The following is a 4,828-nucleotide window of genomic DNA, read 5'->3' as shown; positions in this document are numbered from 1 at the left end:
CTTGAAGTCCCAAGCGGAGCGGAAGGACAGAGAGGGGAGAGGCAGGTGCTCTGATAGAGATAGCGTGGCAGGTGGGCCGCCCTAAAGGTGACTTGGAAACTGAGCCCTGAAGGAGGGACCCCCGGGCTGGGTAGGACATGGGGCTGAGAAGACAGCAAAGGGTTTTTATCCCAAGTGCGGAGCTTTGGGGCAAAGAAGTGAGTGGTTGGAGACTGGTACACTCGGTTCGGTCTGAAAGGCCTGGGACTCAGACACTGACGTGTCCCCTTGCAGGGATGGGAGAAGAACGCCTAGATGGGGTGTAAAGCGGAGAAACGCCAGGGGAAGCGAAGAGTTCAGGTCTGTCTTGTGTGAAGCCGGATATGGATGGCTTTGAGCCATTCAAGGAATGCAAAGGAGAGCCTGGAATGTGGTATGGGGGCTCACAGGGAGGATTCACCCACAGCGCAGTTTGGGCCCAGTTTGGCCCCAGACTTTGCAAGACTCAGTCACGAGCCAACCTTCGTGGAAAAGAAAATGAGAGCACACCAGTGTTCCTAACAATGTCAGTCACAACAGCCGAAAGGTGGAAACAAAGCAAATGTGTATCATGGATGAATGGATAAACAAGATGTGACAAATGCATGCCACGGGCTATTATTCACCTGTCAAAAAAAAAAAAAAAAAGGGAACTCTGACACCTGCTGCAATATCAATGAACTTGAAAACATTATGCTGAGTGAAGTAAACCAGAGCAAAAAGGATAAATATTGGGGCGCCTGGGTGGCTCAGTTGGTTAAGCATGCCTTCAGCTCAGGTCGTGACCCTGGAGTCCTGGAACCCAGTCCCAGGTGGGGCTCCCTGCTCAGCTTCTCCCTCTGCCTCTGCTCCCCTCCTCACCTTGTGCTCTCCTGCACACGCACTCTCTCAAATATGTTTAAAAAAAAAAAGGACAAATACTGTATGATTCCACTTATATGAGGTACCTAAGTATAGTTAAATTCATAGAGACTAAAAGTCGAATGGTGGTTACCAGAGCCAGGGGAGGGAGTTAGTGTTTAATGGATATAGAGTTTCAGTATGAAATGATAAAATAGTTCTAGGGATGGATGGTGGTTGCAAAACAACGTAAATGTGCTTAATGCCAAATTGTATGGTTAAAATACTGAACTTTATGTTAGGTTCATTTTACTACAATAAAAATTTTTTTAAGAAAAGGCAAGATTGGGGATCCCTGGGTGGCGCAGCGGTTTGGCGCCTGCCTTTGGCCCAGGGCGCGATCCTGGAGATCCGGGATCGAATCCCACGTCGGGCTCCCGGTGCATGGAGCCTGCTTCTCCCTCTGCCTGTGTCTCTGCCTCTCTCTCTGTGACTATCATAAATAAATGTTTAAAAATTAAAAAAAAAAAGAAAAGGCAAGATCTTACAGTTAATTTTTTTTTTTTAAAGAAGAGAAAAATTTACTGATATCTTAAAAGAGCCTGTTTCTGGAGGAGCATCTTGGGGTCACCTGATCACCGGTGACTTATCCTTGAGGATAAGGCCCATGCCCTGAAAAATCCCAACCACGAGAAAGAGGAGAAAGTTGCTCCAACACAGTTTATAGTAAATGAAATGCAGAAGCAGAAAGCAGCTTATGTAGGGGTTCTCTGATAGTGAGGTAGTGGCCAGCCATCAGGGAAGCATTAGACATGGATACAGCAGCTAGAACCAGAGCAGGCTGGGGGATGGGAGACTAATTATAGCATAACATTGCTGAGCAAAAAAAAAAAAGAAAAGAAAAAAAACATTGCTGAGCAAGAAAAAAAGACAAGATTCAGGACATAGGGCTAGGGAAGCAGGCAGATACAGGAAGCAGTTTGGCCACAGGACATAGACAGCTCAGGCCCCAACCTTAAGACCAGCAAGGGGTCAAAATTAAGCAGTTGTAGGTTAGTATGGGCAGGGACAGTCAGAAAGGGACAGGTCAGGAGTAGGAAGTCTCCTAAGACAGAGAACCTCTACGTAGAGGCAGGCATTCCAAGTGAGTGGAACTGCAGTGGCAAAAGGGAACTCTGACTAGGCTCCAGGATTCAAAGACATCCTCCCCATTTTACAGAAGCGGAAACTGAGGTCTGGATTGATGATTGGATCCCTTAAGTCTCCCTGCAAGTGAATGGAAGAGTCCAGGCTGGGTCAGGGTGTCCTCCCTCTCAGTTAAGCTATTCAACAAATAATTACTGGGGCACCTGGGTGGCTCAGTGGTTGAGCATCTGCCTTTGGCTCAGGGCATGATCCCTGGGTCCTGGGATCAAGTGCTGTATTGGGCTCCCTGCAGGGACCCTGCTTCTCCCTCTGCCTATGTCAATGCCTCTCTGTGTGCCTCATGAATAAATAAATTTTAAATTTTAAATAAATAAAATCTTTAAAAAATAATAATAATTACTCAACACTGCCTGTGTCCTATGCACTGTTCTAGGTGCTGTTGAATAAAACAGGCCAAAATCTCTGCCATCATGAGGTCATAATCTAGTGAGGGGACACAGACATTAACAGAACAAAGAATATATGGTATGTTTGATGGCGATAACAGCTATGGTTAAGATGAAAAAGCAGCAGAGAAAGGAGGATGGGAGCATGAGGAAGGGATATCTGCAGTTTTGTAGCTTTTATATTGATGGTGAGAAAGTGCTTCATTGATAATGTCTGAGCAGTAATTTGAGGAAGTAAAGGAGCAAGCCAGAGACATAGCTAGGGGAAGAGAGTTCTAGAAAGCATAGCAAAGGCAAAGACCCTGAGCCAAGGCTGTGTCTGGAGAACAACAAAGAGGCCAGGGTGTGTGGAAAACAGTAAGAGACAGGGTCAGAGAGGCACTTGGTAGAGGTCAGGTAGGGTTTTGCAGGCGGTACAGGGTCTCAAAAGCCATGGTGAAGATCTGGGCTTTTCTTTGGATGCCGGAACCATGGGAGGCTCCGGAACAGAGGAAGGATATGATCGGACCTAGGTTTAAGGGTTACACTGGCTGGTATACTGATGGGCTGTAGAGGGTGGTGCCTCAGAGGAAGGACCTATACCAAGAATTATGGATTCCCAGGACTCTGTTCTGGGCCCTATAGAGAGCAGTAGGGGCAGAAGAACTGCTGCCTCAGGATCTTCACAGAGAGGTCTGGGATAGGCACACATAGGAAATGTGTGAGGGGGAACTAGAGGAAAGAATGTACCACAGGGGCAGAACAGGGGTGGGGTTTGGTGTGCTCAGGCCCAATCACCTCCACAGAACAGGGTAGGGAAACTGAATCTGTGGGGGACAGAGAGAGCCTAATGGGGTTGGTGAGGAGAAGAAGAGAAGTGATCCTTAGGCTCAGTGCAACTCCTGTCAAACTCCTAATTTGTGTGTGTGTGTGTGTGTCTGTGTGTGTGTATGTGTGTGTGTGTGTGGAAGTTGAGAAGATGCTTCTCAAATTTAGATGGAAAAGCAAAGGCCTCAAGAGCCTTAAAGAAGAGTGTTAAAGAAGAGAAACAAAATGAGAAGACCTATTCCACCAGATGTCTAGTCCTGGTAGAAACCTGGGTAATTGGAACAGCGTGGGTATTTCTTCAGGAATATAACATTAGGCATCGGAATGGAGTAGAAAACCCAGTAAAAGACTGAAGCCTTCCATGTCCACTCAGTGGACTCTAGCACTGCAGGCCAGAGAGGAGTGGAAAGGTGACTGACTAAATGATGCAGATCGACTAGTTCCCTAAAGGGAAACAATTAAATTGGAGTCTGGGGCAGCCTGGGTGACTTAGCAGTTTAGCGCCTGCCTTTGGCCCAGGGCGCGATCCTGGAGACCTGGGATCGAGTCCCACGTCAGGCTCCCTGCATGAAGCCTGCTTCTCCTTCTGCCTGTGTCTCTCTGCCTCTCTGTCTCTGTGTCTCTCATGAATAAATTTTAAAAAATAAATAATAAATTGGAGTCTGTTATGGGGTGAATTGTAACCCCCACAAAGGTATGTTAAAATCCTAACCCCCAGGTATCTGTGACTATGACCTTATTTAGAAATAGGCCAGAATGCCTGGGTGGCTCAGGTTGTGATCCCGGGGTCTGGGGATTGAGTCCCACATCGGGCTCCCCACAGAAAGCCTGCTTTTCCTTCTGCCTCTCTCTGCCTCTTTTTGCCTCTCTCTGTGTCTCTTTATAAATAAAGAAAATCTTAAAAGAGAGAGAGAGAGAAGAAATAGGGTCTTTGCAGATATAGTCAAATTAAAGTCATACTGGACTAGGGTGGACCCTAAACCAGCAACCGGTGTCCTTAACAGAAGAAATTCTACCTATAGACTTTGGTCATGGCAAACCCCCCAGCACATTAGCCAATTCCTTAAAATCAATCCATCTGTCTATGTGTCTATCTACGAACTATCTATGTGTCTCCTCTTGGTTCTGTTTTCTCTGGAAAACCGTAACTGATACAGATTCAACCTCACATCATGTTTCCAGTCTTGCAGAGAGTCAGGAGAGGGGTCATCCTTGGGGGTGGGAGAAGAGAAGTGATAGCAAGTGGAGGACACACAAGGAACTTGTGGGCTCCTGTGAATGTATGTTCTGTCTCTTGATCGATCTGGGCACTGGTTACAGGAATCTGTTTACTTACTTCAGTAAGAGGTAAATAAACCAAGCTGTACACTTTTCTATTGAGCACTTTTTGCATACATGTTACAGTTCAATAAAAAGTTAACATAAGTTAATTCCAGGTATATTAAGGACTGAAATGAGAAAGGCAAATATCTCTAACTTTTCAAAGTAGATATAGGAGAATATCTTCTATAAAGTTGAGCAGGGAAAGATTTCTTAAGGTATAGAAAGTACCAGCCATGATGGAAGATCAG

Source organism: Vulpes lagopus, chromosome 7 (assembly GCF_018345385.1).
Source record: "Vulpes lagopus strain Blue_001 chromosome 7, ASM1834538v1, whole genome shotgun sequence".
In the NCBI taxonomy this organism is placed as follows: domain Eukaryota; kingdom Metazoa; phylum Chordata; class Mammalia; order Carnivora; family Canidae; genus Vulpes; species Vulpes lagopus.
Note: the sequence above shows the minus strand (reverse complement) of the source record.